We start from the raw sequence: 24,770 nt of genomic DNA, 5'->3' as shown, positions 1-24,770 counted from the left end.
CAGTAAAAATAGAAGTACAGTGATTAATGAAAGGGCGGCAAATTTAATTGTTTTCGGACTAATACTGTCTAAACCTGGTGAGGTAGACGGTAAAGTGTTAATAATTTTAAGAAGTTCAATTTGATCGATTTCGTACAGGGCCATTGAATTTGGTATATGAACATTTAGGGTAGATATAGTGTCTGGGTTGTGTGAACTAGAGTCAGTAGTAAAATATGTATTTAAGCTGTCTGGGGGTATAGGAATGCTATTAGTGCGGGGCGGATTTCTTTTTAATAGAGTGTTGACTAATTGCCATTTTTGTTTAGAGGACCCAGCAGCTTCAAATTTTTTCATGAAATATTAGTGTCCACCATTTCTGAGCGCGTTGTTCGAAAAATTACGATAAGATCCGATAGTTATTTATATTATATCATGTTGGAGTTTTTTTTTAGAGAGTTTTAACAATTTATTTTTATGTCTTATTTTTTTGAGGACAGCTGTTAACCAAGAATGATTAGATATTTTATTATATTTATTTTTTAAAATATTTTTTGGTTGTATTTATTATTTACATTAACGTATTCATATTCAAAATAATATAATGATAATCGTGAACGCTGTACGATATGCGCATGCGCCGAGACGCAAAAAAAGTTGTACGTATCACGGTTTCCCTGGCAACGCGATCACCTAAATCTTATTTTCCCTTCCGTTTCGCGCCGAAGTATACCTCGACGAAGGTAAAGTCTTCAAGATTTATTTGTTTATTTTTATTATTTAATTTAATTATCTCAATGGATCTTTTTTTCCTATCGGCTGGAATAGGACAATTCATTGTGATAATTAAATAAAAAATAAAAATAAACCAATAAATAATGCCCCAATTTCTATTTTCAGATATATATTTTTATTGGTAGTGTTTTAAATAATTAATTTCATATTCCGATGCAAATAACAGTTTTCATCATGAAAGCGGTTTAATTTTCAATATGCCTTGATCTCAAGCACACAGTGGAATAGCGAGGATATTTGGTGCCTGGGGAAAAACACCCAAATTGGCGCCTCTGGAAAACCTAATTATTTTCTTTTATTCAAACAAAGTGTACTTTTCAAGTTTCAAGAAAAAGAGTTTAATATATAATGCAACAAATCCATTTTACATGTAATACTTTTAGCATCTCCTAGCCATCGCCCCCCCTGCTCCCCCCCTCGATACGCCTCTGCAAGCAAATACACGCTTTTATACCCTACAAGCTTTAATACCCGGCTTCGCCCAGGGTCATTTTGATTTGTACGTAATAAAAGTACGGCACCATAACAAAACCTTCTTCAGAAAACTTCGTATTTTTATTTCCTTCTGACGATTCTTCCTAATAACTTTTGGGAGAGCTAACTTTGAGTTTGTTCTTTAATTAGCCGACTGAAAAGCTAAGTAAGATTTAAAAACCCAGCAAAACCCGATGACTTTCAATACGGTAAAGACTACCGGCGAAAAGCAAAACTCGCTAACTTTCAATACGCGAAAGAAAACCGAAAAATAATACGGTTCGCGAAAAGCAAAACTCGAAAGAATACCGAAAAATAATACGGTAAAGAATACGGGCGAAAAGCAAAACTCACTAACTTTCAATACGTGAAAGAAAACCGAAAAATAATACCGAACGCGAAAAGCAAAACTCGAAAGAATACCGAAAAATAATACTGTACGCGAAAAGCAAAACTCGAAAGAATACCTAAAAAGAATACGGTAAAGAATACGGATGAAAAGCAAAACTCACTAACTTTCAATACGTGAAAGAAAACCGAAAAATAATACCGAACGCGAAAAGCAAAACTCGAAAGAATACCTAAAAATAATACGGTAAAGAATACGGGCGAAAAGCAAAACTCACTAACTTTCAATACGTGAAAGAAAACCGAAAAATAATACCGAACGCGAAAAGCAAAACTCGAAAGAATACCTAAAAATAATACTGTACGCGAAAAGCAAAACTCGAAAGAATACCTAAAAAGAATACGGTAAAGAATACGGATGAAAAGCAAAACTCACTAACTTTCAATACGTGAAAGAAAACCGAAAAATAATACCGAACGCGAAAAGCAAAACTCGAAAGAATACCGAAAAATAATACTGTACGCGAAAAGCAAAACTCGAAAGAATACCTAAACAGAATACGGTAAAGAATAAGGATGAAAAGCAAAACTCACTAACTTTCAATACGTGAAAGAAAACCGAAAAATAATACCGAACGCGAAAAGCAAAACTCGAAAGAATACCGAAAAATAATACTGTACGCGAAAAGCAAAACTCGAAAGAATACCTAAAAAGAATACGGTAAAGAATACGGATGAAAAGCAAAACTCACTAACTTTCAATACGTGAAAGAAAACCGAAAAATAATACCGAACGCGAAAAGCAAAACTCGAAAGAATACCTAAAAATAATACGGTAAAGAATACGGGCGAAAAGCAAAACTCACTAACTTTCAATACGTGAAAGAAAACCGAAAAATAATACCGAACGCGAAAAGCAAAACTCGAAAGAATACCTAAAAATAATACTGTACGCGAAAAGCAAAACTCGAAAGAATACCTAAAAAGAATACGGTAAAGAATACGGATGAAAAGCAAAACTCACTAACTTTCAATACGTGAAAGAAAACCGAAAAATAATACCGAACGCGAAAAGCAAAACTCGAAAGAATACCGAAAAATAATACTGTACGCGAAAAGCAAAACTCGAAAGAATACCTAAACAGAATACGGTAAAGAATAAGGATGAAAAGCAAAACTCACTAACTTTCAATACGTGAAAGAAAACCGAAAAATAATACCGAACGCGAAAAGCAAAACTCGAAAGAATACCTAAAAATAATACGGTAAAGAATACGGGCGAAAAGCAAAACTCACTAACTTTCAATACGTGAAAGAAAACCGAAAAATAATACCGAACGCGAAAAGCAAAACTCGAAAGAATATCGAAAAATAATACTGTACGCGAAAAGCAAAACTCGAAAGAATACCTAAAAAGAATACGGTAAAGAATACGGATGAAAAGCAAAACTCACTAACTTTCAATACGTGAAAGAAAACCGAAAAATAATACCGAACGCGAAAAGCAAAACTCGAAAGAATACCTAAAAATAATACGGTAAAGAATACGGGCGAAAAGCAAAACTCACTAACTTTCAATACGTGAAAGAAAACCGAAAAATAATACCGAACGCGAAAAGCAAAACTCGAAAGAATACCGAAAAATAATACTGTACGCGAAAAGCAAAACTCGAAAGAATACCTAAAAAGAATACGGTAAAGAATACGGATGAAAAGCAAAACTCAATAACTTTCAATACGTGAAAGAAAACCGAAAAATAATACCGAACGCGAAAAGCAAAACTCGAAAGAATACCTAAAAATAATACGGTAAAGAATACGGGCGAAAAGCAAAACTCACTAACTTTCAATACGTGAAAGAAAACCGAAAAATAATACCGAACGCGAAAAGCAAAACTCGAAAGAATACCGAAAAATAATACTGTACGCGAAAAGCAAAACTCGAAAGAATACCTAAAAAGAATACGGTACAGAATACGGATGAAAAGCAAAACTCACTAACTTTCAATACGTGAAAGAAAACCGAAAAATAATACCGAACGCGAAAAGCAAAACTCGAAAGAATACCTAAAAATAATACGGTAAAGAATACGGGCGAAAAGCAAAACTCACTAACTTTCAATACGTGAAAGAAAACCGAAAAATAATACCGAACGCGAAAAGCAAAACTCGAAAGAATACCTAAAAATAATACGGTAAAGAATACGGGCGAAAAGCAAAACTCACTAACTTTCAATACGTGAAAGAAAACCGAAAAATAATACCGAACGCGAAAAGCAAAACTCGAAAGAATACCGAAAAATAATACTGTACGCGAAAAGCAAAACTCGAAAGAATACCTAAAAAGAATACGGTAAAGAATACGGATGAAAAGCAAAACTCACTAACTTTCAATACGTGAAAGAAAACCGAAAAATAATACCGAACGCGAAAAGCAAAACTCGAAAGAATACCTAAAAATAATACGGTAAAGAATACGGGCGAAAAGCAAAACTCACTAACTTTCAATACGTGAAAGAAAACCGAAAAATTATACCGAACGCGAAAAGTAAAACTCGAAAGAATACCGAAAAATAATACTGTACGCGAAAAGCAAAACTCGAAAGAATACCTAAAAAGAATACGGTAAAGAATACGGATGAAAAGCAAAACTCACTAACTTTCAATACGTGAAAGAAAACCGAAAAATAATACCGAACGCGAAAAGCAAAACTCGAAAGAATACCTAAAAATAATACGGTAAAGAATACGGGCGAAAAGCAAAACTCACTAACTTTCAATACGTGAAAGAAAACCGAAAAATAATACCGAACGCGAAAAGCAAAACTCGAAAGAATACCGAAAAATAATACTGTACGCGAAAAGCAAAACTCGAAAGAATACCTAAAAAGAATACGGTAAAGAATACGGATGAAAAGCAAAACTCACTAACTTTCAATACGTGAAAGAAAACCGAAAAATAATACCGAACGCGAAAAGCAAAACTCGAAAGAATACCTAAAAATAATACGGTAAAGAATACGGGCGAAAAGCAAAACTCACTAACTTTCAATACGTGAAAGAAAACCGAAAAATAATACCGAACGCGAAAAGCAAAACTCGAAAGAATACCTAAAAATAATACGGTAAAGAATACGGGCGAAAAGCAAAACTCACTAACTTTCAATACGTGAAAGAAAACCGAAAAATAATACCGAACGCGAAAAGCAAAACTCGAAAGAATACCGAAAAATAATACTGTACGCGAAAAGCAAAACTCGAAAGAATACCTAAAAATAATACGGTAAAGAATACGGGCGAAAAGCAAAACTCACTAACTTTCAATACGTGAAAGAAAACCGAAAAATAATACCGAACGCGAAAAGCAAAACTCGAAAGAATACCGAAAAATAATACTGTACGCGAAAAGCAAAACTCGAAAGAATACCTAAAAAGAATACGGTAAAGAATACGGATGAAAAGCAAAACTCACTAACTTTCAATACGTGAAAGAAAACCGAAAAATAATACCGAACGCGAAAAGCAAAACTCGAAAGAATACCTAAAAATAATACGGTAAAGAATACGGGCGAAAAGCAAAACTCACTAACTTTCAATACGTGAAAGAAAACCGAAAAATAATACCGAACGCGAAAAGCAAAACTCGAAAGAATACCTAAAAATAATACGGTAAAGAATACGGGCGAAAAGCAAAACTCACTAACTTTCAATACGTGAAAGAAAACCGAAAAATAATACCGAACGCGAAAAGCAAAACTCGAAAGAATACCGAAAAATAATACTGTACGCGAAAAGCAAAACTCGAAAGAATACCTAAAAAGAATACGGTAAAGAATACGGATGAAAAGCAAAACTCACTAACTTTCAATACGTGAAAGAAAACCGAAAAATAATACCGAACGCGAAAAGCAAAACTCGAAAGAATACCTAAAAATAATACTGTACGCGAAAAGCAAAACTCGAAAGAATACCTAAAAAGAATACGGTAAAGAATACGGATGAAAAGCAAAACTCACTAACTTTCAATACGTGAAAGAAAACTGAAAAATAATACCGAACGCGAAAAGCAAAACTCGAAAGAATACCGAAAAATAATACTGTACGCGAAAAGCAAAACTCGAAAGAATACCTAAAAAGAATACGGTAAAGAATACGGATGAAAAGCAAAACTCACTAACTTTCAATACGTGAAAGAAAACCGAAAAATAATACCGAACGCGAAAAGCAAAACTCGAAAGAATACCTAAAAATAATACGGTAAAGAATACGGGCGAAAAGCAAAACTCACTAACTTTCAATACGTGAAAGAAAACCGAAAAATAATACCGAACGCGAAAAGCAAAACTCGAAAGAATACCGAAAAATAATACTGTACGCGAAAACCAAAACTCGAAAGAATACCTAAAAAGAATACGGTAAAGAATACGGATGAAAAGCAAAACTCACTAACTTTCAATACGTGAAAGAAAACTGAAAAATAATACCGAACGCGAAAAGCAAAACTCGAAAGAATACCGAAAAATAATACTGTACGCGAAAAGCAAAACTCGAAAGAATACCTAAAAAGAATACGGTAAAGAATACGGGCGAAAAGCAAAACTCACTAACTTTCAATACGTGAAAGAATGCCGAAATATAATACTGTACGCGAAAAGCAAAACTCGCTAACTTTCAATACGCGAAAGAATACCGAAAAATAATACGGTAAAGAATACTGGTGAAAAGCAAAACTCGCTAACTTTCAATACGCGAAAGAAAACCGAAAAATAATACGGTTCGCGAAAAGCAAAACTCGAAAGAATACCTAAAAAGAATACGGTAAAGAATACGGGCGAAAAGCAAAACTCACTAACTTTCAATACGCGAAAGAATACCGAAAAATAATACGGTAAAGAATACGGGCGAAAAGCAAAACTCACTAACTTTCAATACGCGAAAGAAAACCGAAAAATAATACCGAACGCGAAAAGCAAAACTCGAAAGAATACCTAAAAATAATACGGTAAAGAATACGGGCGAAAAGCAAAACTCACTAACTTTCAATACGTGAAAGAAAACCGAAAAATAATACCGAACGCGAAAAGCAAAACTCGAAAGAATACCGAAAAATAATACTGTACGCGAAAAGCAAAACTCGAAAGAATACCTAAAAATAATACGGTAAAGAATACGGGCGAAAAGCAAAACTCACTAACTTTCAATACGTGAAAGAAAACCGAAAAATAATACCGAACGCGAAAAGCAAAACTCGAAAGAATACCGAAAAATAATACTGTACGCGAAAAGCAAAACTCGAAAGAATACCTAAAAAGAATACGGTAAAGAATACGGATGAAAAGCAAAACTCACTAACTTTCAATACGTGAAAGAAAACCGAAAAATAATACCGAACGCGAAAAGCAAAACTCGAAAGAATACCTAAAAATAATACGGTAAAGAATACGGGCGAAAAGCAAAACTCACTAACTTTCAATACGTGAAAGAAAACCGAAAAATAATACCGAACGCGAAAAGCAAAACTCGAAAGAATACCTAAAAATAATACGGTAAAGAATACGGGCGAAAAGCAAAACTCACTAACTTTCAATACGTGAAAGAAAACCGAAAAATAATACCGAACGCGAAAAGCAAAACTCGAAAGAATACCGAAAAATAATACTGTACGCGAAAAGCAAAACTCGAAAGAATACCTAAAAAGAATACGGTAAAGAATACGGATGAAAAGCAAAACTCACTAACTTTCAATACGTGAAAGAAAACCGAAAAATAATACCGAACGCGAAAAGCAAAACTCGAAAGAATACCTAAAAATAATACTGTACGCGAAAAGCAAAACTCGAAAGAATACCTAAAAAGAATACGGTAAAGAATACGGATGAAAAGCAAAACTCACTAACTTTCAATACGTGAAAGAAAACTGAAAAATAATACCGAACGCGAAAAGCAAAACTCGAAAGAATACCGAAAAATAATACTGTACGCGAAAAGCAAAACTCGAAAGAATACCTAAAAAGAATACGGTAAAGAATACGGATGAAAAGCAAAACTCACTAACTTTCAATACGTGAAAGAAAACCGAAAAATAATACCGAACGCGAAAAGCAAAACTCGAAAGAATACCTAAAAATAATACGGTAAAGAATACGGGCGAAAAGCAAAACTCACTAACTTTCAATACGTGAAAGAAAACCGAAAAATAATACCGAACGCGAAAAGCAAAACTCGAAAGAATACCGAAAAATAATACTGTACGCGAAAACCAAAACTCGAAAGAATACCTAAAAAGAATACGGTAAAGAATACGGATGAAAAGCAAAACTCACTAACTTTCAATACGTGAAAGAAAACTGAAAAATAATACCGAACGCGAAAAGCAAAACTCGAAAGAATACCGAAAAATAATACTGTACGCGAAAAGCAAAACTCGAAAGAATACCTAAAAAGAATACGGTAAAGAATACGGGCGAAAAGCAAAACTCACTAACTTTCAATACGTGAAAGAATGCCGAAATATAATACTGTACGCGAAAAGCAAAACTCGCTAACTTTCAATACGCGAAAGAATACCGAAAAATAATACGGTAAAGAATACTGGTGAAAAGCAAAACTCGCTAACTTTCAATACGCGAAAGAAAACCGAAAAATAATACGGTTCGCGAAAAGCAAAACTCGAAAGAATACCTAAAAAGAATACGGTAAAGAATACGGGCGAAAAGCAAAACTCACTAACTTTCAATACGCGAAAGAATACCGAAAAATAATACGGTAAAGAATACGGGCGAAAAGCAAAACTCACTAACTTTCAATACGCGAAAGAAAACCGAAAAATAATACCGAACGCGAAAAGCAAAACTCGAAAGAATACCGAAAAATAATACTGTACGCGAAAAGCAAAACTCGAAAGAATACCTAAAAATAATACGGTAAAGAATACGGGCGAAAAGCAAAACTCGCTAACTTTCAATACGTGAAAGAAAACCGAAAAATAATACCGAACGCGAAAAGCAAAACTCGAAAGAATACCGAAAAATAATACTGTACGCGAAAAGCAAAACTCGAAAGAATACCTAAAAATAATACGGTAAAGAATACGGGCGAAAAGCAAAACTCGCTAACTTTCAATACGTGAAAGAAAACCGAAAAATAATACCGAACGCGAAAAGCAAAACTCGAAAGAATACCTAAAAATAATACGGTAAAGAATACGGGCGAAAAGCAAAACTCACTAACTTTCAATACGTGAAAGAAAACCGAAAAATAATACCGAACGCGAAAAGCAAAACTCGAAAGAATACCTAAAAATAATACGGTAAAGAATACGGGCGAAAAGCAAAACTCACTAACTTTCAATACGTGAAAGAAAACCGAAAAATAATACCGAACGCGAAAAGCAAAACTCGAAAGAATACCGAAAAATAATACTGTACGCGAAAAGCAAAACTCGAAAGAATACCTAAAAAGAATACGGTAAAGAATACGGATGAAAAGCAAAACTCACTAACTTTCAATACGTGAAAGAAAACCGAAAAATAATACCGAACACGAAAAGCAAAAATCGAAAAAATACCGAAAAATAATACTGTACGCGAAAAGCAAAACTCGAAAGAATACCTAAAAAGAATACGGTAAAGAATACGGATGAAAAGCAAAACTCACTAACTTTCAATACGCGAAAGAAAACCGAAAAATAATACGGTTCGCGAAAAGCAAAACTCGAAAGAATACCTAAAAAGAATACGGTACGCGAAAAGCAAAACTCGAAAGAATACCTAAAAAGAATACGGTAAAGAATACGGATGAAAAGCAAAACTCACTAACTTTCAATACGTGAAAGAAAACCGAAAAATAATACGGTTCGCGAAAAGCAAAACTCGAAAGAATACCTAAAAAGAATACGGTAAAGAATACGGGCGAAAAGCAAAACTCACTAACTTTCAATACGCGAAAGAATACCGAAAAATAATACGGTAAAGAATACGGGCGAAAAGCAAAACTCACTAACTTTCAATACGTGAAAGAAAACCGAAAAATAATACCGAACGCGAAAAGCAAAAATCGAAAAAATACCGAAAAATAATACTGTACGCGAAAAGCAAAACTCGAAAGAATACCTAAAAAGAATACGGTAAAGAATACGGATGAAAAGCAAAACTCACTAACTTTCAATACGCGAAAGAAAACCGAAAAATAATACGGTTCGCGAAAAGCAAAACTCGAAAGAATACCTAAAAAGAATACGGTAAAGAATACGGGCGAAAAGCAAAACTCACTAACTTTCAATACGCGAAAGAATACCGAAAAATAATACGGTAAAGAATACGGGCGAAAAGCAAAACTCACTAACTTTCAATACGTGAAAGAAAACCGAAAAATAATACCGAACGCGAAAAGCAAAACTCGAAAGAATACCGAAAAATAATACTGTACGCGAAAAGCAAAACTCGAAAGAATACCTAAAAAGAATACGGTAAAGAATACGGATGAAAAGCAAAACTCGCTAACTTTCAATACGTGAAAGAAAACCGAAAAATAATACCGAACGCGAAAAGCAAAAATCGAAAAAATACCGAAAAATAATACTGTACGCGAAAAGCAAAACTCGAAAGAATACCTAAAAAGAATACGGTAAAGAATACGGATGAAAAGCAAAACTCACTAACTTTCAATACGTGAAAGAAAACCGAAAAATAATATCGAACGCGAAAAGCAAAACTCGAAAGAATACCTAAAAATAATACGGTAAAGAATACGGGCGAAAAGCAAAACTCGAAAGAATCACTAAAAATAATACGGTAAAGAATACGGGCGAAAAGCAAAACTCACTAACTTTCAATACGTGAAAGAATACCGAAAAATAATACTGTACGCGAAAAGCAAAACTCGAAAGAATACCTAAAAAGAATACGGTAAAGAATACGGATGAAAAGCAAAACTCACTAACTTTCAATACGTGAAAGAAAACCGAAAAATAATACGGTAAAGAATACTGGTGAAAAGCAAAACTCGCTAACTTTCAATACGCGAAAGAAAACCGAAAAATAATACCGAACGCGAAAAGCAAAACTCACTAACTTTCAAAACGTGAAAGAAAACCGAAAAATAATACCAAACGCGAAAAGCAAAACTCGAAAGAATACCTAAAAATAATACGGTAAAGAATACGGGCGAAAAGCAAAACTCACTAACTTTCAATACGTGAAAGAATACCGAAAAATAATACCGAACGCGAAAAGCAAAACTCGAAAGAATACCGAAAAATAATACTGTACGCGAAAAGCAAAACTCGAAAGAATACCTAAAAAGAATACGGTAAAGAATACGGATGAAAAGCAAAACTCACTAACTTTCAATACGTGAAAGAAAACCGAAAAATAATATCGAACGCGAAAAGCAAAACTCGAAAGAATACCTAAAAATAATACGGTAAAGAATACGGGCGAAAAGCAAAACTCGAAAGAATCACTAAAAATAATACGGTAAAGAATACGGGCGAAAAGCAAAACTCACTAACTTTCAATACGTGAAAGAATACCGAAAAATAATACTGTACGCGAAAAGCAAAACTCGAAAGAATACCTAAAAAAAATACGGTAAAGAATACGGATGAAAAGCAAAACTCACTAACTTTCAATACGTGAAAGAAAACCGAAAAATAATATCGAACGCGAAAAGCAAAACTCGAAAGAATACCTAAAAATAATACGGTAAAGAATACGGGCGAAAAGCAAAACTCGAAAGAATCACTAAAAATAATACGGTAAAGAATACGGGCGAAAAGCAAAACTCACTAACTTTCAATACGTGAAAGAATACCGAAAAATAATACTGTACGCGAAAAGCAAAACTCGAAAGAATACCTAAAAAGAATACGGTAAAGAATACGGATGAAAAGCAAAACTCACTAACTTTCAATACCTGAAAGAAAACCGAAAAATAATACGGTAAAGAATACTGGTGAAAAGCAAAACTCGCTAACTTTCAATACGCGAAAGAAAACCGAAAAATAATACCGAACGCGAAAAGCAAAACTCACTAACTTTCAAAACGTGAAAGAAAACCGAAAAATAATACCGAACGCGAAAAGCAAAACTCGAAAGAATACCTAAAAATAATACGGTAAAGAATACGGGCGAAAAGCAAAACTCACTAACTTTCAATACGTGAAAGAATACCGAAAAATAATACCGAACGCGAAAAGCAAAACTCGAAAGAATACCTAAAAATAATACTGTACGCGAAAAGCAAAACTCGAAAGAATACCTAAAAAGAATACGGTAAAGAATACGGATGAAAAGCAAAACTCACTAACTTTCAATACGTGAAAGAAAACCGAAAAATAATACCGAACGCGAAAAGCAAAACTCGAAAGAATACCTAAAAATAATACGGTAAAGAATACGGGCGAAAAGCAAAACTCACTAACTTTCAATACGTGAAAGAAAACCGAAAAATAATACCGAACGCGAAAAGCAAAACTCGAAAGAATACCGAAAAATAATACTGTACGCGAAAAGCAAAACTCGAAAGAATACCTAAAAAGAATACGGTAAAGAATACGGATGAAAAGCAAAACTCACTAACTTTCAATACGTGAAAGAAAACTGAAAAATAATACCGAACGCGAAAAGCAAAACTCAAAAGAATACCGAAAAATAATACTGTACGCGAAAAGCAAAACTCGAAAGAATACCTAAAAAGAATACGGTAAAGAATACGGGCGAAAAGCAAAACTCACTAACTTTCAATACGTGAAAGAATGCCGAAATATAATAATGTACGCGAAAAGCAAAACTCGCTAACTTTCAATACGCGAAAGAATACCGAAAAATAATACGGTAAAGAATACTGGTGAAAAGCAAAACTCGCTAACTTTCAATACGCGAAAGAAAACCGAAAAATAATACGGTTCGCGAAAAGCAAAACTCGAAAGAATACCTAAAAAGAATACGGTAAAGAATACGGGCGAAAAGCAAAACTCACTAACTTTCAATACGCGAAAGAATACCGAAAAATAATACGGTAAAGAATACGGGCGAAAAGCAAAACTCACTAACTTTCAATACGCGAAAGAAAACGGAAAAATAATACCGAACGCGAAAAGCAAAACTCGAAAGAATACCGAAAAATAATACTGTACGCGAAAAGCAAAACTCGAAAGAATACCTAAAAATAATACGGTAAAGAATACGGGCGAAAAGCAAAACTCGCTAACTTTCAATACGTGAAAGAAAACCGAAAAATAATACCGAACGCGAAAAGCAAAACTCGAAAGAATACCGAAAAATAATACCGAACGCGAAAAGCAAAACTCGAAAGAATACCTAAAAATAATACGGTAAAGAATACGGGCGAAAAGCAAAACTCACTAACTTTCAATACGTGAAAGAAAACCGAAAAATAATACCGAACGCGAAAAGCAAAACTCGAAAGAATACCTAAAAATAATACGGTAAAGAATACGGGCGAAAAGCAAAACTCACTAACTTTCAATACGTGAAAGAAAACCGAAAAATAATACCGAACGCGAAAAGCAAAACTCGAAAGAATACCGAAAAATAATACTGTACGCGAAAAGCAAAACTCGAAAGAATACCTAAAAAGAATACGGTAAAGAATACGGATGAAAAGCAAAACTCACTAACTTTCAATACGTGAAAGAAAACCGAAAAATAATACCGAACGCGAAAAGCAAAAATCGAAAAAATACCGAAAAATAAAACTGTACGCGAAAAGCAAAACTCGAAAGAATACCTAAAAAGAATACGGTAAAGAATACGGATGAAAAGCAAAACTCACTAACTTTCAATACGCGAAAGAAAACCGAAAAATAATACGGTTCGCGAAAAGCAAAACTCGAAAGAATACCTAAAAAGAATACGGTACGCGAAAAGCAAAACTCGAAAGAATACCTAAAAAGAATACGGTAAAGAATACGGATGAAAAGCAAAACTCACTAACTTTCAATACGTGAAAGAAAACCGAAAAATAATACGGTTCGCGAAAAGCAAAACTCGAAAGAATACCTAAAAAGAATACGGTAAAGAATACGGGCGAAAAGCAAAACTCACTAACTTTCAATACGCGAAAGAATACCGAAAAATAATACGGTAAAGAATACGGGCGAAAAGCAAAACTCACTAACTTTCAATACGTGAAAGAAAACCGAAAAATAATACCGAACGCGAAAAGCAAAAATCGAAAAAATACCGAAAAATAATACAGTACGCGAAAAGCAAAACTCGAAAGAATACCTAAAAAGAATACGGTAAAGAATACGGATGAAAAGCAAAACTCACTAACTTTCAATACGCGAAAGAAAACCGAAAAATAATACGGTTCGCGAAAAGCAAAACTCGAAAGAATACCTAAAAAGAATACGGTAAAGAATACGGGCGAAAAGCAAAACTCACTAACTTTCAATACGCGAAAGAATACCGAAAAATAATACGGTAAAGAATACGGGCGAAAAGCAAAACTCACTAACTTTCAATACGTGAAAGAAAACCGAAAAATAATACCGAACGCGGAAAGCAAAACTCGAAAGAATACCGAAAAATAATACTGTACGCGAAAAGCAAAACTCGAAAGAATACCTAAAAAGAATACGGTAAAGAATACGGATGAAAAGCAAAACTCGCTAACTTTCAATACGTGAAAGAAAACCGAAAAATAATACCGAACGCGAAAAGCAAAAATCGAAAAAATACCGAAAAATAATACTGTACGCGAAAAGCAAAACTCGAAAGAATACCTAAAAAGAATACGGTAAAGAATACGGATGAAAAGCAAAACTCACTAACTTTCAATACGTGAAAGAAAACCGAAAAATAATACGGTAAAGAATACTGGTGAAAAGCAAAACTCGCTAACTTTCAATACGCGAAAGAAAACCGAAAAATAATACCGAACGCGAAAAGCAAAACTCACTAACTTTTAAAACGTGAAAGAAAACCGAAAAATAATACCGAACGCGAAAAGCAAAACTCGAAAGAATACCTAAAAATAATACGGTAAAGAATACGGGCGAAAAGCAAAACTCACTAACTTTCAATACGTGAAAGAATACCGAAAAATAATACCGAACGCGAAAAGCAAAACTCGAAAGAATACCGAAAAATAATACTGTACGCGAAAAGCAAAACTCGAAAGAATACCTAAAAAGAATACGGTAAAGAATACGGATGAAAAGCAAAACTCACTAACTTTCAATACGTGAAAGAAAACCGAAAAATAATATCGAACGCGAAAAGCAAAATTCGAAAGAATACCTAAAAATAATACGGTAAAGAATACGGGCGAAAAGCAAAACTCGAAAGAATCACTAAAAATAATACGGTAAAGAATACGGGCGAAAAGCAAAACTCACTAACTTTCAATACGTGAAAGAATACCGAAAAATAATACTGTACGCGAAAAGCAAAACTCGAAAGAATACCTAAAAAGAATACGGTAAAGAATACGGATGAAAAGCAAAACTCACTAACTTTCAATACGTGAAAGAAAACCGAAAAATAATACCGAACGCGAAAAGCAAAACTCACTAACTTTCAATACGTGAAAGAATACCGAAAAATAATACTGTACGCGAAAAGCAAAACTCGAAAGAATACCTAAAAAGAATACGGTAAAGAATACTGGTGAAAAGCAAAACTCGCTAACTTTCAATACGCGAAAGAAAACCGAAAAATAATACCGAACGCGAAAAGCAAAACTCACTAACTTTCAAAACGTGAAAGAAAACCGAAAAATAATACCGAACGCGAAAAGCAAAACTCGAAAGAATACCTAAAAATAATACGGTAAAGAATACGGGCGAAAAGCAAAACTCACTAACTTTCAATACGTGAAAGAATACCGAAAAATAATACCGAACGCGAAAAGCAAAACTCGAAAGAATACCTAAAAATAATACGGTAAAGAATACGGGCGAAAAGCAAAACTCACTAACTTTCAATACGTGAAAGAAAACCGAAAAATAATACCGAACGCGAAAAGCAAAACTCGAAAGAATACCGAAAAATAATACTGTACGCGAAAAGCAAAACTCGAAAGAACACCTAAAAAGAATACGGTAAAGAATACGGGCGAAAAGCAAAACTCGCTAACTTTCAATACGTGAAAGAATACCGAAATATAATACTGTACGCGAAAAGCAAAACTCGCTAACTTTCAATACGCGAAAGAATACCGAAAAATAATACGGTAAAGAATACTGGTGAAAAGCAAAACTCGCTAACTTTCAATACGCGAAAGAAAACCGAAAAATAATACGGTTCGCGAAAAGCAAAACTCGAAAGAATACCTAAAAAGAATACGGGCGAAAAGCAAAACTCACTAACTTTCAATACGTGAAAGAAAACCGAAAAATAATACCGAACGCGAAAAGCAAAACTCGAAAGAATACCTAAAAATAATACTGTACGCGAAAAGCAAAACTCGAAAGAATACCTAAAAATAATACGGTAAAGAATACGGGCGAAAAGCAAAACTCGCTAACTTTCAATACGTGAAAGAAAACCGAAAAATAATACCGAACGAGAAAAGCAAAACTCGAAAGAATACCGAAAAATAATACTGTACGCGAAAAGCAAAACTCGAAAGAATACCTAAAAAGAATACGGTAAAGAATACGGATGAAAAGCAAAACTCACTAACTTTCAATACGCGAAAGAAAACCGAAAAATAATACGGTTCGCGAAAAGCAAAACTCGAAAGAATACCTAAAAAGAATACGGTAAAGAATACGGGCGAAAAGCAAAACTCACTAACTTTCAATACGCGAAAGAATACCGAAAAATAATACGGTAAAGAATACGGGCGAAAAGCAAAACTCACTAACTTTCAATACGCGAAAGAAAACCGAAAAATAATACCGAACGCGAAAAGCAAAACTCGAATGAATACCGAAAAATAATACTGTACGCGAAAAGCAAAACTCGAAAGAATACCTAAAAATAATACGGTAAAGAATACGGGCGAAAAGCAAAACTCGCTAACTTTCAATACGTGAAAGAAAACCGAAAAATAATACCGAACGCGAAAAGCAAAACTCGAGAGAATACCGAAAAATAATACTGTACGCGAAAAGCAAAACTCGAAAGAATACCTAAAAATAATACGGTAAAGAATACGGGCGAAAAGCAAAACTCGCTAACTTTCAATACGTGAAAGAAAACCGAAAAATAATACCGAACGCGAAAAGCAAAACTCGAAAGAATACCTAAAAATAATACGGTAAAGAATACGGGCGAAAAGCAAAACTCACTAACTTTCAATACGTGAAAGAAAACCGAAAAATAATACCGAACGCGAAAAGCAAAACTCGAAAGAATACCTAAAAATAATACGGTAAAGAATACGGGCGAAAAGCAAAACTCACTAACTTTCAATACGTGAAAGAAAACCGAAAAATAATACCGAACGCGAAAAGCAAAACTCGAAAGAATACCGAAAAATAATACTGTACGCGAAAAGCAAAACTCGAAAGAATACCTAAAAAGAATACGGTAAAGAATACGGATGAAAAGCAAAACTCACTAACTTTCAATACGTGAAAGAAAACTGAAAAATAATACCGAACGCGAAAAGCAAAAATCGAAAAAATACCGAAAAATAATACTGTACGCGAAAAGCAAAACTCGAAAGAATACCTAAAAAGAATACGGTAAAGAATACGGATGAAAAGCAAAACTCACTAACTTTCAATACGTGAAAGAAAACCGAAAAATAATATCGAACGCGAAAAGCAAAACTCGAAAGAATACCTAAAAAGAATACGGTAAAGAATACGGATGAAAAGCAAAACTCACTAACTCTCAATACGTGAAAGAAAACCGAAAAATAATACCGAACGCGAAAAGCAAAACTCACTAACTTTCAATACGTGAAAGAAAACCGAAAAATAATACCGAACGCGAAAAGCAAAACTCGAAAGAATACCTAAAAATAATACGGTAAAGAATACGGGCGAAAAGCAAAACTCACTAACTTTCAATACGTGAAAGAATACCGAAAAATAATACCGAACGCGAAAAGCAAAACTCGAAAGAATACCTAAAAATAATACGGTAAAGAATACGGGCGAAAAGCAAAACTCACTAACTTTCAATAAGTGAAAGAAAACCGAAAAATAATACCGAACGCGAAAAGCAAAACTCGAAAGAATACCGAAAAATAATACTGTACGCGAAAAGCAAAACTCGAAAGAACACCTAAAAAGAATACGGTAAAGAATACGGGCGAAAAGCAAAACTCGCTAACTTTCAATACGTGAAAGAATACCGAAATATAATACTGTACGCGAAAAGCAAAACTCGCTAACTTTCAATACGCGAAAGAATACCGAAAAATAATACGGTAAAGAATACTGGTGAAAAGCAAAACTCGCTAACTTTCAATACGCGAAAGAAAACCGAAAAATAATACGGTTCGCGAAAAGCAAAACTCGAATGAATACCTAAAAAGAATACGGTAAAGAATACGGGCGAAAAGCAAAACTCACTAACTTTCAATACGCGAAAGAATACCGAAAAATAATACGGTAAAGAATACGGGCGAAAAGCAAAACTCACTAACTTTCAATACGCGAAAGAAAACCGAAAAGTAATACCGAACGCGAAAAGCAAAACTCGAAAGAATACCGAAAAATAATACTGTACGCGAAAAGCAAAACTCGAAAGAATACCTAAAAATAATACGGTAAAGAATACGGGCGAAAAGCAAAACTCGCTAACTTTCAATACGTGAAAGAAAACCGAAAAATAATACCGAACGCGAAAAGCAAAATACGAAAGAATACCGAAAAATAATACTGTACGCGAAAAGCAAAACTCGAAAGAATACCTAAAAATAATACGGTAAAGAATACGGGCGAAAAGCAAAACTCACTAACTTTCAATACGTGAAAGAATACCGAAAAATAATACCGAACGCGAAAAGCAAAACTCGAAAGAATACCTAAAAATAATACGGTAAAGAATACGGGCGAAAAGCAAAACTCACTAACTTTCAATACGTGAAAGAAAACCGAAAAATAATACCGAACGCGAAAAGCAAAATCGAAAGAATACCGAAAAATAATACTGTACGCGAAAAGCAAAACTCGAAAGAACACCTAAAAAGAATACGGTAAAGAATACGGGCGAAAAGCAAAACTCGCTAACTTTCAATACGTGAAAGAATACCGAAATATAATACTGTACGCGAAAAGCAAAACTCGCTAACTTTCAATACGCGAAAGAATACCGAAAAATAATACGGTTAAGAATACTGGTGAAAAGCAAAACTCGCTAACTTTCAATACGCGAAAGAAAACAGAAAAATAATACGGTTCGCGAAAAGCAAAACTCGAAAGAATACCTAAAAAGAATACGGTAAAGAATACGGGCGAAAAGCAAAACTCACTAACTTTCAATACGCGAAAGAATACCGAAAAATAATACGGTAAAGAATACGGGCGAAAAGCAAAACTCACTAACTTTCAATACGCGAAAGAAAACCGAAAAATAATACCGAACGCGAAAAGCAAAACTCGAAAGAATACCGAAAAATAATACTGTACGCGAAAAGCAAAACTCGAAAGAATACCGAAAAATAATACTGTACGCGAAAAGCAAAACTCGAAAGAATACCTAAAAATAATACGGTAAAGAATACGGGCGAAAAGCAAAACTCGCTAACTTTCAATACGTGAAAGAAAACCGAAAAATAATACCGAACGCGAAAAGCAAAACTCGAAAGAATACCGAAAAATAATACTGTACGCGAAAAGCAAAACTCGAAAGAATACCGAAAAATAATACTGTACGCGAAAAGCAAAACTCGAAAGAATACCTAAAAATAATACGGTAAAGAATACGGGCGAAAAGCAAAACTCGCTAACTTTCAATACGTGAAAGAAAACCGAAAAATAATACCGAACGCGAAAAGCAAAACTCGAAAGAATACCTAAAAATAATACGGTAAAGAATACGGGCGAAAAGCAAAACTCACTAACTTTCAATACGTGAAAGAAAACCGAAAAATAATACCGAATGCGAAAAGCAAAACTCGAAAGAATACCGAAAAATAATACTGTACGCGAAAAGCAAAACTCGAAAGAATACCTAAAAAGAATACGGTAAAGAATACGGATGAAAAGCAAAACTCACTAACTTTCAATACGTGAAAGAAAACCGAAAAATAATACCGAACGCGAAAAGCAAAACTCGAAAGAATACCTAAAAATAATACGGTAAAGAATACGGGCGAAAAGCAAAACTCACTAACTTTCAATACGTGAAAGAAAACCGAAAAATAATACCGAACGCGAAAAGCAAAACTCGAAAGAATACCGAAAAATTATACTGTACGCGAAAAGCAAAATTCGAAAGAATACCTAAAAAGAATACGGTAAAGAATACGGATGAAAAGCAAAACTCACTAACTTTCAATTCGTGAAAGAAAACCGAAAAATAATACCGAACGCGAAAAGCAAAACTCGAAAGAATACCTAAAAATAATACGGTAAAGAATACGGGCGAAAAGCAAAACTCACTAACTTTCAATACGTGAAAGAAAACCAAAAAATAATACCGAACGCGAAAAGCAAAACTCGAAAGAATACCTAAAAATAATACGGTAAAGAATACGGGCGAAAAGCAAAACTCGCTAACTTTCAATACGTGAAAGAATACCGAAATATAATACTGTACGCGAAAAGCAAAACTCGCTAACTTTCAATACGCGAAAGAATACCGAAAAATAATACGGTTCGCGAAAAGCAAAACTCGAAAGAATACCTAAAAATAATACGGTAAAGAATACGGGCGAAAAGCAAAACTCGCTAACTTTCAATACGTGAAAGAATACCGAAAAATAATACGGTTCGCGAAAAGCAAAACTCGAAAGAATTCCTAAAAAGAATACGGTAAAGAATACGGGCGAAAAGCAAAACTCACTAACTTTCAATACGCGAAAGAATACCGAAAAATAATACGGTAAAGAATACGGGCGAAAAGCAAAACTCGCTAACTTTCAATACGTGAAAGAAAACCGAAAAATAATACCGAACGCGAAAAGCAAAACTCGAAAGAATACCGAAAAATAATACTGTACGCGAAAAGCAAAACTCGAAAGAATACCTAAAAATAATACGGTAAAGAATACGGGCGAAAAGCAAAACTCGCTAACTTTCAATACGTGAAAGAAAACCGAAAAATAATACTGTACGCGAAAAGCAAAACTCGAAAGAATACCTAAAAATAATACGGTAAAGAAAACGGGCGAAAAGCAAAACTCGCTAACTTTCAATACGTGAAAGAAAACCGAAAAATAATACCGAACGCGAAAAGCAAAACTCGAAAGAATACCGAAAAATAATACCGAACGCGAAAAGCAAAACTCGAAAGAATACCGAAAAATAATACTGTACGCGAAAAGCAAAACTCGAAAGAATACCTAAAAATAATACGGTAAAGAATACGGGCGAAAAGCAAAACTCACTAACTTTCAATACGCGAAAGAAAACCGAAAAATAATACCGAATGCGAAAAGCAAAACTCGAAAGAATACCGAAAAATAATACTGTACGCGAAAAGCAAAACTCGAAAGAATACCGAAAAATAATATTGCACGCGAAAAGCAAAACTCGAAAGAATACCTAAAAATAATACGGTAAAGAATACGGGCGAAAAGCAAAACTCACTAACTTTCAATACGCGAAAGAAAACCGAAAAATAATACGGTTCGCGAAAAGCAAAACTCGAAAGAATACCGAAAAATAATACTGTACGCGAAAAGCAAAACTCGAAAGAATACCGAAAAATAATACTGTACGCGAAAAGCAAAACTCGAAAGAATACCTAAAAATAATACGGTAAAGAATACGGGCGAAAAGCAAAACTCGCTAACTTTCAATACGTGAAAGAAAACCGAAAAATAATACCGAACGCGAAAAGCAAAACTCGAAAGAATACCGAAAAATAATACTGTACGCGAAAAGCAAACCTCGAAAGAATACCTAAAAATAATACGGTAAAGAATACGGGCGAAAAGCAAAACTCGCTAACTTTCAATACGTGAAAGAAAACCGAAAAATAATACTGTACGCGAAAAGCAAAACTCGAAAGAATACCTAAAAATAATACGGTAAAGAATACGGGCGAAAAGCAAAACTCGCTAACTTTCAATACGTGAAAGAAAACCGAAAAATAATACCGAACGCGAAAAGCAAAACTCGAAAGAATACCGAAAAATAATACTGTACGCGAAAAGCAAAACTCGAAAGAATACCTAAAAATAATACGGTAAAGAATACGGGCGAAAAGCAAAACTCACTAACTTTCAATACGCGAAAGAAAACCGAAAAATAATACCGAATGCGAAAAGCAAAACTCGAAAGAATACCGAAAAATAATACTGTACGCGAAAAGCAAAACTCGAAAGAATACCGAAAAATAATATTGCACGCGAAAAGCAAAACTCGAAAGAATACCTAAAAATAATACGGTAAAGAATACGGGCGAAAAGCAAAACTCACTAACTTTCAATACGCGAAAGAAAACCGAAAAATAATACGGTTCGCGAAAAGCAAAACTCATAAGAATACCGAAAAATAATACTGTACGCGAAAAGCAAAACTCGAAAGAATACCGAAAAATAATACTGTACGCGAAAAGCAAAACTAGAAAGAATACCTAAAAATAATACGGTAAAGAATACGGGCGAAAAGCAAAACTCACTAACTTTCAATACGCGAAAGAAAACCGAAAAATAATACGGTTCGCGAAAAGCAAAACTCGAAAAAATACCTAAAAAGAATACGGTAAAGAATACGGGCGAAAAGCAAAACTCACTAACTTTCAATACGCGAAAGAATACCGAAAAATAATACGGTAAAGAATACGGGCGAAAAGCAAAACTCACTAACTTTCAATACGCGAAAGAAAACCGAAAAATAATACCGAACGCGAAAAGCAAAACTCGAAAGAATACCGAAAAATAATACTGTACGCGAAAAGCAAAACTCGAAAGAATACCTAAAAATAATACGGTAAAAAATACGGGCGAAAAGCAAAACTCGCTAACTTTCAATACGTGAAAGAAAACCGAAAAATAATACCGAACGCGAAAAGCAAAACTCGAAAGAATACCGAAAAATAATACTGTACGCGAAAAGCAAAACTCGAAAGAATACCTAAAAAGAATACGGTAAAGAATACGGATGAAAAGCAAAACTCACTAACTTTCAATACGTGAAAGAAAACCGAAAAATAATACCGAACGCGAAAAGCAAAACTCGAAAGAATACCTAAAAATAATACGGTAAAGAATACGGGCGAAAAGCAAAACTCACTAACTTTCAATACGTGAAAGAAAACCGAAAAATAATACCGAAAGCGAAAAGCAAAACTCGAAAGAATACCGAAAAATAATACTGTACGCGAAAAGCAAAACTCGAAAGAATACCTAAAAAGAATACGGTAAAGAAAACGGGCGAAAAGCAAAACTCGCTAACTTTCAATACGTGAAAGAAAACCTAAAAATAATACCGAACGCGAAAAGCAAAACTCGAAAGAATACCGAAAAATAATACCGAACGCGAAAAGCAAAACTCGAAAGAATACCGAAAAATAATACTGTACGCGAAAAGCAAAACTCGAAAGAATACCTAAAAATAATACGGTAAAGAATACGGGCGAAAAGCAAAACTCACTAACTTTCAATACGCGAAAGAAAACCGAAAAATAATACCGAATGCGAAAAGCAAAACTCGAAAGAATACCGAAAAATAATACTGTACGCGAAAAGCAAAACTCGAAAGAATACCGAAAAATAATATTGCACGCGAAAAGCAAAACTCGAAAGAATACCTAAAAATAATACGGTAAAGAATACGGGCGAAAAGCAAAACTCACTAACTTTCAATACGCGAAAGAAAACCGAAAAATAATACGGTTCGCGAAAAGCAAAACTCGAAAGAATACCGAAAAATAATACTGTACGCGAAAAGCAAAACTCGAAAGAATACCGAAAAATAATACTGTACGCGAAAAGCAAAACTCGAAAGAATACCTAAAAATAATACGGTAAAGAATACGGGCGAAAAGCAAAACTCGCTAACTTTCAATACGTGAAAGAAAACCGAAAAATAATACCGAACGCGAAAAGCAAAACTCGAAAGAATACCGAAAAATAATACTGTACGCGAAAAGCAAACCTCGAAAGAATACCTAAAAATAATACGGTAAAGAATACGGGCGAAAAGCAAAACTCGCTAACTTTCAATACGTGAAAGAAAACCGAAAAATAATACTGTACGCGAAAAGCAAAACTCGAAAGAATACCTAAAAATAATACGGTAAAGAATACGGGCGAAAAGCAAAACTCGCTAACTTTCAATACGTGAAAGAAAACCGAAAAATAATACGGTTCGCGAAAAGCAAAACTCATAAGAATACCGAAAAATAATACTGTACGCGAAAAGCAAAACTCGAAAGAATACCGAAAAATAATATTGCACGCGAAAAGCAAAACTCGAAAGAATACCTAAAAATAATACGGTAAAGAATACGGGCGAAAAGCAAAACTCACTAACTTTCAATACGCGAAAGAAAACCGAAAAATAATACGGTTCGCGAAAAGCAAAACTCATAAGAATACCGAAAAATAATACTGTACGCGAAAAGCAAAACTCGAAAGAATACCGAAAAATAATACTGTACGCGAAAAGCAAAACTAGAAAGAATACCTAAAAATAATACGGTAAAGAATACGGGCGAAAAGCAAAACTCACTAACTTTCAATACGCGAAAGAAAACCGAAAAATAATACGGTTCGCGAAAAGCAAAACTCGAAAAAATACCTAAAAAGAATACGGTAAAGAATACGGGCGAAAAGCAAAACTCACTAACTTTCAATACGCGAAAGAATACCGAAAAATAATACGGTAAAGAATACGGGCGAAAAGCAAAACTCACTAACTTTCAATACGCGAAAGAAAACCGAAAAATAATACCGAACGCGAAAAGCAAAACTCGAAAGAATACCGAAAAATAATACTGTACGCGAAAAGCAAAACTCGAAAGAATACCTAAAAATAATACGGTAAAAAATACGGGCGAAAAGCAAAACTCGCTAACTTTCAATACGTGAAAGAAAACCGAAAAATAATACCGAACGCGAAAAGCAAAACT

This window comes from Leiobunum rupestre, chromosome 9 (assembly GCF_980474605.1).
Source record: "Leiobunum rupestre chromosome 9, qqLeiRupe1.1.hap1, whole genome shotgun sequence".
NCBI classification, from domain to species: domain Eukaryota; kingdom Metazoa; phylum Arthropoda; class Arachnida; order Opiliones; family Sclerosomatidae; genus Leiobunum; species Leiobunum rupestre.
The sequence above is the reverse complement of the archived record's forward strand: the minus strand, read 5'-3'. Positions refer to the sequence as shown.